Raw genomic sequence first — 14,861 nt, forward strand, 5'->3', positions numbered from 1 at the left:
TTGCCCCTCTCCTTTCTTCACCGACCGGGAATGAGCGTCCTCCGGTCTTCACAGGGCGGTTGCCCCTCTCCTTCCTTATCCGACCGGGAATGAGCGTCCTCCGATATTCACAGGGCGGTTGCCCCTCTCCTTCCTTCACCGACCGGGAATGAACGTCCTCCGGTCTGCTCGAGGCGGGTGGCCTACTCTCGTCCTTCCTTCAGCCAAGAATGCGGTCCTCCGGTCTGCTAGAGGTGGGTGGCCCTCTCTCGTCCTCCTTCCAACCGGGAATGGGGTCCTCCGGTGCTCTTCAGCACTTGGCGTCTTCCTTCCTTCCTTCGACCGGGAATGAACGTCCTCCGGTCTGCTCGAGGCGGGTGGCCTACTCTCGTCCTTCCTTCAGCCGGGAATGCGGTCATCCGGTCTGCTAAAGGTGGGTGGCCCTCTCTCGTCCTCCTTCCAACAGGGAATGGGGTCCTCCGGTTCTCTTCGGCGCTTGGCGTCTTCCTTCCTTCCTTTGACCGGGAATGAACGTCCTCCGGTCTGCTCGAGGCGGGTGGCCTACTCTCGTCCTTCCTTCAGCCGGGAATGCGGTCCTCCGGTCTGCTAGAGGCGGGTGACCCTCTCTCGTCCTCCTTCAGCCGGGAATGCTGTCCTCCGGTTACCTCGTGGCGGGAAACTTTCTCGTGCCTTGGAACGTTAGCAAGTACTACCTTCCTCTCTGGAGCCACCAGTGTTCCCAGCACAGCAGGGCGATAAACCCGTGTTGAGCTCTCGGACCGGAGTATCAAACTCCGACCGAGGGTGAGAGAAGGTAGAAACTAAACTAATTTATCCGCGGCCAACCGAAATAATAAGGCTTTTTGTTCCGGTTGTGAGAAAGCTTATCTTTATTTAGGGCTACCTCCCCGTAGCCCCTTTTTATCGTACATGCTGCCTTAGCGATACATAATTTTCCGCGACGGCGATGCATAACCGTGTTTTCTTCGCGTTTCTTAACCCATTTTTTAACCCTTTACCCTTTCGCCCTACTTCATATTCATAATATTAATTCCTGTAACAGTGCAAAATTTATCTAGTTTCCTCTGATTTCCTATAATTATTTCCTCAACTATTTCCCTAATAGTCTAATAAATTTAATAATTTTGGGGAGGATTTTTTCCGCCGATCCCCGCATTATCCTTGCATTATCTGTCTGCGCCTGCAGGAGCAAGCGAGACAGACAGAGACGCTTAACTTCCCTCTCACTCATCGCTTCACGGTGAAGCGATGCGAGATAGGTAAGCTTAGTCTCCTAGCTTATCTTTACGTTGAGAGCGGCTAAGTCCGCTCTCCTGCTACTATTCTCCTAAGCTAGGGACCTTTTTTGAGCGCGGACAGCGGTTCCTAAAAAGGACATAATTTCCGTCAGCGACACTGACCATTCAAAACAAGGGTAAGTTCTATACTACATTCAAATGCACTTACTAACCACTATTTCGTTTTCCTTTTTACGTTCATGTATACTTCATTAGCTTCATTCTTAGCTTCATTCTATCATTGCTTCATTCTTCCACGACGCACGGACACGCAAGGACCACATGGCTTTGGAGACATTAAATTTTAAGGTATCGACATTCTACTTCATGTACATCTACTCATAGGTTTTTTTCTTTTTTAGTAACGCTGCAGCCGACGAGCCAATGAACCAGCCTACACTTTTCCATTCACGATGCAGGCTACGATGACGATGCCAAGGACAGGAACAAATCAGGTCGAGGAGGGGTTTAGTGGGTAGGCGTCGATCGTAACTTCTTCACTGTGTGATTGCGATCGAATGAATCCCACACTATCCAATGTTGGTTGTCTTTCGAAGATTCCCCTCCCCGTCACCAACAAAAAAAAAAATAATAATAATAATTCCCTCCAATATGTAGCATTATTATTACACGCCACTTTCTTCTTTCAGCTTTAGCTACACTTCAACAGCAATTCACTTCACATTGCCATGGAAAGCTTGGAACAACATTCTTTCACCAACAATTCTACCAGACGACGGACACGAAATACCGAAAACCATTCCGGTATGCTCTTACCTTCGATCGCCGGGTTGTTTTCGGTGGTCGGGATTCATCAACCATGCGTCTTCGCCATTCATTGCATTCAATTTTATTTTTTCGCCGTTTCACTGTCAACGAAATTCAACATTCCATACAAATGAACGTTTCTTCCCTTTTCGTTGCTAACCTTTACGAGTTTCTTCTCACCAATATCGGGGATTCCTTATACTCATGAAAACACCTTTTATCCTTTAGTTTTTCCACCATCCAATTCCATTCAACCCTATTCCTTTCTTCACCATCGGACCACTTACACCTCAATATCTTTTCACACCCTCGAAACTTATACACTTACAACCTCTTTACTTCTTACACCCTCGAACTACTTACACGCCCCCTATCTTCTTACACGCCCCCTATCTTCTCACACCCCCTATCTTTTTACATCCCCTATCTTCTCACACCCCCTATCTTCTTACATCTCCTATCTTCTTACATCCCCTATCTTCTCACACCCCCTATCTTCTCACACCCCCTATCTTCTCACACCCCCTATCTTCTCACACCCCCTATCTTCTCACACCCCCTATCTTCTTACACCTCCTTAATTCTTACACTTCCTATCTTCTTACACCCCCTTGTTCTTACATTCCCTATCTTCTTATATCCCCGAATCCTATTTACACCCCTAATGCGGCGCAGCCCTGTAATCTACCGGGCCTAGAGTTAAAGCTATAATATATATTTTCGTTAATGTAACGCTTTTCGGATGAGCCGTTAACACGCCCGGCATTTCATATCGCTTCATCCCGCTTCAATCGTCACGCTCGGCCGTCACGCTTCCATACTAGCGTTAGCAGCCAATCAGAACGCTCGAATCCGTGCAAAAATGAGCATAAATATTAATATATGTTGGTAAATATATTTACCATGTTGTGGATGGGGGCGGTGCCATACGTTCGATCAGCTGTTGTGAACGGTTGCATGCGTGCGAATTTATGCGCGCGCGATATTGCGGCGCGTAATATTGAATGAAATGAAATTCAAACGCGCAAACTTCAAGTTTCAACCAACTTTGACCAAAAAACATCGACTTTGACCGAAAACATCAAGTTTAGTCGCAAACTTCAAGTTTCCACCAACTTTGACTAAAAACATCAACTTTGACCGAAATCATCAACTTTGGTCGCAAACTTCAAGTTTCCAGCAACTTTTAACAAAAACATCAACTTTGACCGAAAACATCAAGTTTGGTCGCAAACTTCAAGTTTCCACCAAATTTGACCAAAAACATCAACTTTGACCGAAAACATCAACTTTGATCGCAAACTTCAAGTTTCCACCAACTTTGACCAAAAACAACAACTTTGACCGAAAACATCAACTTTGGTCGCAAACTTCAAGTTTCTACCAACTTTGACCATAAACATCGACTTTGACCGAAAACATCAACTTTGGTCGCAAACTTCAAGTTTCCACCAACTTTGACCAAAAACATCAACTTTGACACAAAACATCAACTTTGGTCGCAAACTTCAAGTTTATACACACTTTGACAAAAAACATCAACTTTGACTGAAAACATCAACTTTAGTCGCAAATTTCAAGTTTCTACCAACTTTTATCAAAATCATCAACATTGACCGAAAACATCAACTTTGGTCGCGAACTTCAAGCTTCCACCAAATTTGACCAAAACCAACAACTTTGACCGAAAACATCAGCTTTGGTCGCAAACTTCAAGCTTCCACTAACTTGGACCAAAAACAACAACATTGACCGAAAACATCATCTTTGGTTGCAAACTTCAAGTTTCCAAAAAATTTGACCAAAAACATCAACATTGACCGAAAACATCAACTTTGGTCGCAAACTTCAAGTTTCTACCAACTTTGACCATAAACATCGTCTTTGACCGAAAACATCAACTTTGGTCGCAAACTTCATGTTTCCACCAACTTTGACTGAAAACATCTAATTTGACCGAAAACATCAACTTTGGTCGCAAACTTCAAGATTCTACCAACTTTGACCAAAAACATCAACTTTGACCGAAAACATCAACTTTGGTCGCAAACTTCAAGTTTCTACCTAATTGGAAAAAATACATCAACTTTGACCGAAAACATCAACTTTGGTCGCAAACTTCAAGATTCTACCAACTTTGACCAAAAACATCAACTTTGACCGAAAACATCAACCTTGGTCGCAAACTTCAAGTTTCTACCAACTTTGAACAAAACCATCAACATTGACCGAAAACATCATCTTTGGTCGCAAACTTCAAGTTTCCACCAACTTTGACCAAAAACATCAACTTTGGTCGCAAACTTCAAGATTCTACCAACTTTGACCAAAAACATAAACTTTGACCGAAAACATCAACTTTGGTCGTAAACTTCAAGTTTCTACCAACTTTGACCAAAAACATCAACATTGACCGAAAACATCAACCTTGGTCGCAAACTCCAAGTTTCCACCAACATTGACCAAAAACATCAACATTGACCGAAAACATCAACTTTGGTCGCAAACTTCAAGTTTCCACCAACTTTGACCAAAAACATCAACTTTGACCGAAAACATCAACTTTGGTCGCAAACTTCAAGTTTCCACCAACTTTGACCAAAAACATAAACTTTAACCGAAAACATCAACTTTGGTCGCAAACTTCAAGATTCTACCAACTTTGACCAAAAACATCAACTTTGACCGCAAACATCATCTTTGGTCGCAAACTTCAAGATTCTACCTAATTGGACCAAAAACATCAACTTTGACCGAAAACATCAACTTTGGTCGCAAACTTCAAGTTTCTACCAACTTTGACCAAAAACATCAACTTTGACCGAAAACATCAACCTTGGTCGCAAACTTCAAGTTTCCACCAACTTTGACCAAAAACATCAACTTTGACCGAAAACATCAACTTTGGCCGCAAACTTCAAGTTTCCACCAACATTGACCAAAAACATCAACTTTGGTCGCAAACTTCAAGATTCTACCAACTTTGACCAAAAACATCAACTTTGACCGAAATCATCAACTTTGGTCGCAAACTTCAAGTTTCCACCAACTTTGACCAAAAACATCAACTTTGACCGAAAACATCAACTTTGGTCGCAAACTTCAAGTTTCTACCTAATTTGACCAAAAACATCAACTTTGACCGAAATCATCAACTTTGGTCGCAAACTTCAACTTTTCACAAACATTGACCAAAAACATCAACTTTGACCGAAAACATCAACTTTGGTCGCAAACTTCAAGTTTCTACCTAATTGGACCAAAAACATCAACTTTGACCGAAAACATCAACTTTGACCGAAAACATCAACTTTGGTCGCAAACTTCAAGATTCTACCTAATTGGACCAAAAACATCAACTTTGACCGAAAACATCAACTTTGGTCGCAAACTTCAAGTTTCTACCAACTTTGACCAAAAACATCAACTTTGACCGAAATCATCAACTTTGGTCGCAAACTTCAAGTTTCCACCAACTTTGACCAAAAACATCAACTTTGACCGAAAACATCAACTTTGGTCGCAAACTTCAAGTTTCTACCTAATTGGACCAAAAACATCAACTTTGACCGAAAACATCAACTTTGGTCGCAAACTTCAAGTTTCTACCAACTTTGACCAAAAACATCAACTTTGACCGAAAACATCAACTTTGGTCGCAAACTTCAAGTTTCTACCAACTTTGAAAAAAAACATCAACTTTGACCGAAAACATCAACTTTGGTCGCAAACTTCAAGATTCTACCAACTTTGACCAAAAACATAAACTTTGACCGAAAACATCAACTTTGGTCGCAAACTTCAAGTTTCCACCAACTTTGACCAAAAACAACAACTTTGACCGAAAACATCAACTTTGGTCGCAAACTTCAAGATTCTACCAACTTTGACCAAAAACATCAACTTTGACCGAAAACATCAACTTTGGTCGCAAACTTCAAGATTCCACCTAATTGGACCAAAAACATCAACTTTGACCGAAAACATCAACTTTGGTCGCAAACTTCAAGATTCTACCAACTTTGACCAAAAACATCAACTTTGACCGAAAACATCAACTTTGGTCGCAAACTTCAAGTTTCCACCAACTTTGACCAAAAACAACAACTTTGACCGAAAACATCAACTTTGGTCGCAAACTTCAAGATTCTACCAACTTTGACCAAAAACATCAACTTTGACCGAAAACATCAACTTTGGTCGCAAACTTCAAGTTTCCACCAACTTTGACCAAAAACATCAACTTTGACCGAAAACATCAACTTTGGTCGCAAACTTCAAGTTTCTACCAACTTTGACCAAAAACATCAACTTTGACCGAAAACATCAACTTTGGTCGCAAACTTCGAGTTTCCACCAACTTTGACCAAAAACATCATCATTGACCGAAAACAGCAACTTTGGTCGCAAACTTCAAGTTTCCACCAACTTTGACCAAAAACATCAACATTGACCGAAATCATCAACTTTGGTCGCAAACTGCGAGTTTCTACCAACTTTGAGCAAAAACATCAACTTTGACCGAAAACATCAACTTTGGTCGCAAAGTTCGAGTTTCCACCAACTTTGACCAAAATCATCAACATTGACCGAAAACATCAACTTTGGTGCAAACTTCAAGTTTCCACCAACTTTGACCAAAAACATCAACTTTGACCGAAAACATCAACTTTGGTCGCAAACTTCGAGTTTCCAGCAACTTTGACCAAAAACACTAACTTTGACCGAAAACATCAACTTTGGTCGCAAACTTCAAGTTTCTACCAACTTTGACCAAAAACATCAACATTGACCGAAAACATCAACTTTGGTCGCAAATTTAAGTTTTCACCAACATTGACCAAAAACATCAACTTTGACCGAAAACATCAACTTTGGTCGCAAACTTCAAGTTTCCACCAACTTTGACCAAAAACATCAACTTTGTTCGAAAACATCAACTTTGGTCGCAAATTTAAGTTTCCACCAACTTTGACCAAAAACATCAACATTGACCGAAAACATCAACTTTGGTCGCAAAATTCAAGTTTCCACCAACTTTGAGAAAAAACATCAACTTTGACCGAAAACATAAACTTTGGTCGCAAACTTCAAGTTTCCACCAACTTTGACCAAAAACATCAACTTTGACCGAAAACATCAACTTTGGTCGCAAACTTCAAGTTTCCACCAACTTTGACCAAAAACATCAACTTTGACCGAAAACATCAACTTTGGTCGCAAACTTCAAGTTTCTACCAACTTTGACCAAAAACATCAACTTTGACCGAAAACATCAACTTTGGTCGCAAACTTCAAGTTTCTACCAACTTTGACCAAAAACATCAACATTGACCGAAAACATCAACTTTGGTCGCAAACTTCAAGTTTCTACCAACTTTGACCAAAAACATCAACTTTGACCGAAAACATCAACTTTGGTCGCAAACTTCAAGTTTCTACCAACTTTGACCAAAACCATCAACATTGACCAAAAACATCAACTTTGGTCGCAAATTTCAAGTTTTCACCAACATTGACCGAAAACATCAACTTTGACCGAAAACATCAACTTTAGTCGCAAACTTCGAGTTTCTACCAACTTTGACCAAAAACATCAACATTGACCGAAAACATCAACTTTGGTCGCAAACTTCAAGTTTCCACCAACTTTGACCAAAAACATCAACATTGACCGAAAACATAAACTTTGGTCGCAAAATTCAAGTTTCCACCAACTTTGACCAAAAACATCAACTTTGACCGAAAACATCAACTTTGGTCGCAAACTTCAAGTTTCCACCAACTTTGACCAAAAACATCAACTTTGACCGAAAACATCAACTTTGGTCGCAAACTTCAAGTTTCTACCAACTTTGACCAAAAACATCAACTTTGACCGAAAACATCAACTTTGGTCGCAAACTTCAAGTTTCTACCAACTTTGACCAAAAACATCAACTTTGACCGAAAACATCAACTTTGGTCGCAAACTTCAAGTTTCTACCAACTTTGACCAAAAACATCAACATTGACCGAAAACATCAACTTTGGTCGCAAATTTCAAGTTTTCACCAACATTGACCAAAAACATCAACTTTGACCGAAAACATCAACTTTGGTCGCAAACTTCAAGTTTCCACCAACTTTGACCAAAAACATCAACTTTGACCGAAAACATCAACTTTGGTCGCAAACTTCGAGTTTCTACCAACTTTGACCAAAAACATCAACATTGACCAAAAACATCAACTTTGGTCGCAAACTTCGAGTTTCTACCAACTTTGACCAAAAACATCAACTTTGACCGAAAACATCAACTTTGGTCGCAAACTTCAAGATTCTACCAACTTTGACCAAAAACATCAACTTTGACCGAAAACATCAACTTTGGTCGCAAACTTCAAGTTTCCACCAACTTTGACCAAAAACATCAACTTTGACCGAAAACATCAACTTTGGTCGCAAACTTCAAGTTTCTACCTAATTGGACCAAAAACATCAACTTTGACCGAAAACATCAACTTTGGTCGCAAACTTCAAGTTTCTACCAACTTTGACCGAAAACATCATTTTTGGTCGCAAACTTCAAGTTTCTACCAACTTTTAACAAAAACATCAACTTTGACAGAAAACATCAACTTTGGTCGCAAACTTCAAGATTCTACCTAATTGGACCAAAAACATCAACTTTGACCGAAAACATCAACTTTGGTCGCAAACTTCAAGTTTCTACCAACTTTGACCAAAAACATCAACTTTGACCGAAAACATCAACCTTGGTCGCAAACTTCAAGATTCTACCAACTTTGACCAAAAACATCAACTTTGACCGAAAACATCAACTTTGGTCGCAAACTTTAAGTTTCCACCAACTTTGACCAAAAACATCAACTTTGACCGAAAACATCAACTTTGGTCGCAAACTTCAAGTTTCTACCTAATTGGACCAAACACATCAACTTTGACCGAAAACATCAACTTTGGTCGCAAACTTCAAGATTCTACCTAATTGGAAAAAAAAACATCAACTTTGACCGAAAACATCAACTTTGGTCGCAAACTTCAAGATTCTACCTAATTGGACCAAAAACATCAACTTTGACCGAAAACATCAACTTTGGTCGCAAACTTCAAGTTTCTACCAACTTTGAAAAAAAACATCAACTTTGACCGAAAACATCAACTTTGGTCGCAAACTTCAAGATTCTTCCTAATTGGAAAAAAAACATCAACTTTGACCGAAAACATCAACTTTGGTCGCAAACTTCAAGATTCTACCTAATTGGACCAAAAACATCAACTTTGACCGAAAACATCAACTTTGGTCGCAAACTTCAAGTTTCTACCAACTTTGAAAAAAAACATCAACTTTGACCGAAAACATCAACTTTGGTCGCAAACTTCAAGTTTCTACCAACTTTGACCAAAAACATCAACTTTGACCGAACTCATCAACTTTGGTTGCAAACTTCAAGTTTCCACCAACTTTGACCAAAAACAACAACTTTGACCGAAAACATCAACTGTGGTCGCAAACTTCAGATTCTACCTAATTGGAAAAAAAACATCAACTTTGACCGAAAACATCAACTTTGGTCGCAAACTTCAAGATTCTACCTAATTGGACCAAAAACATCAACTTTGACCGAAATCATCAACTTTGGTCGCAAACTTCAAGTTTCTACCAACTTTGAAAAAAAACATCAACTTTGACCGAAAACATCAACTTTGGTCGCAAACTTCAAGATTCTACCTAACTGGAAAAAAAAACATCAACTTTGACCGAAAACATCAACTTTGGTCGCAAACTTCAAGATTCTACCTAATTGGACCAAAAACATCATCTTTGACCGAAAACATCAACTTTGGTCGCAAACTTCAAGTTTCTACCAACTTTGAAAAAAAACATCAACTTTGACCGAAAACATCAACTTTGGTCGCAAACTTCAAGTTTCTACCAACTTTGACCAAAAACATCAACTTTGACCGAACTCATCAACTTTGGTCGCAAACTTCAGTTTCCACCAACTTTGACCAAAAACATCAACTTTGACCGAAAACATCAACTTTGGTCGCAAACTTCAAGTTTCCACCAACTTTGACCAAAAACATCAACTTTGACCGAAAACATCAACCTTGGTCGCAAACTTCAAGTTTCTACCAACTTTTAACAAAAACATCAACTTTGACAGAAAACATCAAATTTGGTCGCAAACTTCAAGATTCTACCTAATGGGACCAAAAACATCAACTTTGACCGAACACATCATCTTTGGTCGCAAACTTCAAGTTTCCACCAACTTTGACCAAAAACATCAACTTTTACCGAAAACATCATCTTTGGTCGCAAACTTCAAGTTTCTACCAACTTTGAACAAAACCATCAACTTTAACCGAAAACATCAACTTTGGTCGCAAACTTCAAGATTCTACCTAATTGGACCAAAAACATCAACTTTGACCGAAAACATCAACTTTGGTCGCAAACTTCAAGTTTCTACCAACTTTGACCAAAAACATCAACTTTGACCGAAAACATCAACTTTGGTCGCAAACTTCAAGTTTCCACCAACTTTGACCAAAAAACATCAACTTTGACCGAAAACATCAACTTTGGTCGCAAACTTCAAGTTTCTACCTAATTGGAATAAACACATCAACTTTGACCGAAACCATCAACTTTGGTCGCAAACTTCAAGTTTCTACCAACTTTGACCAAAAACATCAACTTTGACCGAAAACATCAACCTTGGTCGCAAACTTCAAGTTTCTACCAACTTTTAACAAAAACATCAACTTTAACCGAAAACATCAACTTTGGTCGCAAACTTCAAGATTCTACCTAATTGGACCAAAAACATCAACTTTGACCGAAAACATCAACTTTGGTCGCAAACTTCAAGTTTCTACCAACTTTGACCAAAAACATCAACTTTGACCGAAAACATCAACCTTGGTCGCAAACTTCAAGATTCTACCAACTTTGACCAAAAACATCAACTTTGACCGAAAACATCAACCTTGGTCGCAAACTTCAAGTTTCCACCAACTTTGACCAAAAACATCAACTTTGACCGAAAACATCAACTTTGGTCGCAAACTTCAAGTTTCTACCTAATTGGACCAAACACATCAACTTTGACCGAAAACATCAACTTTGGTCGCAAACTTCAAGTTTCTACCAACTTTGACCAAAAACATCAACTTTGACCGAAAACATCAACCTTGGTCGCAAACTTCAAGTTTCTACCAACTTTTAACAAAACCATCAACTTTAACCGAAAACATCAACTTTGGTCGCAAACTTCAAGATTCTACCTAATTGGACCAAAAACAACAACTTTGACCGAAAACATCAACTTTGGTCGCAAACTTCCAGTTTCCACCAACATTGACCAAAAACATCAACTTTGGTTGTAAACTTCAAGTTTCCACCAACTTTGACCAAAAACAACAACTTTGACCGAAAACATCAACTGTGGTCGCAAACTTCAAGATTCTACCAACTTTGACCAAAAACATCAACTTTGACCGAAAACATCAACTTTGGTCGCAAACTTCAAGTTTCCACCAACATTGACCAAAAACAACAACTTTGACCGAAAACATCAACTTTGGTCGCAAACTTCAAGTTTCCACCAATATTGATCAAAAACATCAACTTTGACCGAAAACATCAACTTTGGTCGCAAACTTCAAGATTCTACCAACTTTGACCAAAAACATCAACTTTGACCGAAAACATCAACTTTGGTCGCAAACTTCAAGATTCTACCAACTTTGACCAAAAACAACAACTTTGACCGAAAACATCAACTTTGGTCGCAAACTTCAAGTTTTCACCAACATTGACCAAAAACATCAACTTTGACCGAAAACATCAACTTTGGTCGCAAACTTCAAGTTTCCACCAACTTTGACCAAAAACAACAACTTTGACCGAAAACATCAACTTTGGTCGCAAACTTCAAGTTTCTACCTAATTGGACCAAACACATCAACTTTGACCGAAAACATCAACTTTGGTCGCAAACTTCAAGTTTCTACCAACTTTGACCAAAAACATCAACTTTGACCGAAAACATCAACCTTGGTCGCAAACTTCAAGTTTCTACCAACTTTTAACAAAAACATCAACTTTGACAGAAAACATCAACTTTGGTCGCAAACTTCAAGATTCTACCTAATTGGACCAAAAACATCAACTTTGACCGAAAACATCAACTTTGGTCGCAAACTTCAAGTTTCTACCAACTTTGACCAAAAACATCAACTTTGACCGAAAACATCAACCTTGGTCGCAAACTTCAAGATTCTACCAACTTTGACCAAAAACATCAACTTTGACCGAAAACATCAACTTTGGTCGCAAACTTCAATTTTCCACCATTTTTGACCAAAAACATCAACTTTGACCGAAAACATCAACTTTGGTCGCAAACTTCAAGTTTCTACCTAATTGGACCAAACACATCAACTTTGACCGAAAACATCAACTTTGGTCGCAAACTTCAAGTTTCTACCAACTTTGAACAAAACCATCAACTTTGACCGAAAACATCAACTTTGGTCGCAAACTTCAAGATTCTACCTAATAGGAAAAAAAAACATCAACTTTGACCGAAAACATCAACTTTGGTCGCAAACTTCAAGATTCTTCCTAATTGGACCAAAAACATCAACTTTGACCGAACACATCATCTTTGGTCGCAAACTTCAAGTTTCCACCAACTTTGAACAAAACCATCAACTTTGACCGAAAACATCAACTTTGGTTGCAAACTTCAAGATTCTACCAACTTTGACCAAAAACTTAAACTTTAACCGAAAACATCAACCTTGGTCGCAAACTTCAAGTTTCTACCAACTTTGACCAAAAACATCAACTTTGACCGAAAACATCAACTTTGGTTGCAAACTTTAAGATTCTACCAACTTTGACCAAAAACATCAACTTTGACCGAAAACATCAACTTTGGTTGCAAACTTCAAGTTTCCAAAACTTTGATAAAAAACAACAACTTTGGCCGAAAACATCAACTTTGGTCGCCAACTTCAAGATTCTACCAACTTTGACCAAAACCAACAACTTTGACCGAAAACATCAACCTTGGTCGCAAACTTCAAGTTTCTACCAACTTTGACCAAAAACATCAACTTTGACCGAAAACATCAACTTTGGTTGCAAACTTTAAGATTCTACCAACTTTGACCAAAAACATCAACTTTGACCGAAAACATCAACCTTGGTCGCAAACTTCAAGATTCTACCTAATTGGACCAAAAACATCAACTTTGACCGAAAACATCAACTTTGGTCGCAAACTTCAAGATTCTACCTAATTTGACCAAAAACATCAACTTTGACCGAAAACATCAACTTTGGTCGCAAACTTCAAGTTTCTACCAACTTTTAACAAAAACATCAACATTGACCGAAAACATTACCTTGGTCGCAAACTTCAAGTTTCCACCAACATTGACCAAAAACATCAACTTTGACCGAAAACATCAACTTTGGTCGCAAACTTCAAGTTTCCACCAACTGTGACCAAAAACATCAACTTTGACCGAAAACATCAACTTTGGTCGCAAACTTCAAGATTCCACCAACTTTGACCAAAAACATAAACTTTAACCGAAAACATCAACTTTGGTCGCAAACTTCAAGATTCTAATAACATTGACCAAAAACATCAACTTTGACCGAAAACATCAACTTTGGTTGCAAACTTCAAGTTTCCACCAACTTTGACCAAAAACAACAACTATGACCGAAAACATCAACTTTGGTCGCAAACTTCAAGATTCTACCAACTTTGACCAAAAACATCAACTTTGACCGAAAACATCAACCTTGGTCGCAAACTTCAAGTTTCTACCAACTTTGAACAAAACCATCAACATTGACCGAAAACATCAACTTTGGTCGCAAACTTCAAGATTCTACACAATTGGACCAAAAACATCAACTTTGACCGAAAACATCAACTTTGGTCGCAAACTTCAAGTTTCTACCAACTTTGACCAAAAACATCAACTTTGACCGAAAACATCAACCTTGGTCGCAAACTTCAAGATTCTACCAACTTTGACCAAAAACATCAACTTTGACCGAAAACATCAACTTTGGTCGCAAACTTCAAGTTTCCACCAACATTGACCAAAAACATCAACATTGACCGAAAACATCAACTTTGGTCGCAAACTTCAAGTTTCTACCAACTTTGACCAAAAACATCAACTTTGACCGAAAACATCAACCTTGGTCGCAAACTTCAAGATTCTACCAACTTTGACCAAAAACATCAACTTTGACCAAAAACATCAACTTTGGTCGCAAACTTCAAGTTTCCACCAACATTGACCAAAAACATCAACTTTGACCGAAAACATCAACTTTGGTCGCAAACTTCAAGTTTCTACCTAATTGGACCAAACACATCAACTTTGACCGAAAACATCAACTTTGGTCGCAAACTTCAAGTTTCTACCAACTTTGAACAAAACCATCAACTTTGACCGAAAACATCAACTTTGGTCGCAAACTTCAAGATTCTACCTAATTGGACCAAAAACGTCAACTTTGACCGAAAACATCAACTTTGGTCGCAAAGTTCAAGATTCTACCTAATTGGACCAAAAACATCAACTTTGACCGAAAACATCAACTTTGGTCGCAAACTTCAAGTTTCTACCAACTTTGAAAAAAAAAACATCAACTTTGACCGAAAACATCAACTTTGGTCGCAAACTTCAAGTTTCTACCAACTTTGACCAAAAACATCAACTTTGACCGAAAACATCAACTTTGGTCGCAAACTTCAAGTTTCC

At 39.0% G+C, this 14,861-nt stretch overlaps 1 long non-coding RNA gene across 1 annotated transcript; it reads right to left on the reverse strand.

Annotated features, from left to right (window-relative positions):
* Positions 1 to 3,976: 3,976 nt before the first annotated feature.
* Positions 3,977 to 14,720, reverse strand: LOC125771994 (uncharacterized). Its single transcript, XR_007419429.1, has 12 exons — positions 14,658 to 14,720; positions 14,522 to 14,589; positions 14,046 to 14,453; positions 13,299 to 13,366; positions 12,211 to 12,482; positions 11,531 to 12,006; positions 10,870 to 11,141; positions 8,693 to 8,964; positions 7,624 to 8,507; positions 5,383 to 5,586; positions 4,771 to 5,159; positions 3,977 to 4,109 (listed from the first exon to the last, which is right to left on the reverse strand). It is a non-coding gene; the product is annotated as an uncharacterized LOC125771994 (long non-coding RNA).
* Between the last annotated feature and the right edge of the window lie 141 nt (positions 14,721 to 14,861).

Source organism: Anopheles funestus, chromosome X (assembly GCF_943734845.2).
Source record: "Anopheles funestus chromosome X, idAnoFuneDA-416_04, whole genome shotgun sequence".
Taxonomy (NCBI): domain Eukaryota; kingdom Metazoa; phylum Arthropoda; class Insecta; order Diptera; family Culicidae; genus Anopheles; species Anopheles funestus.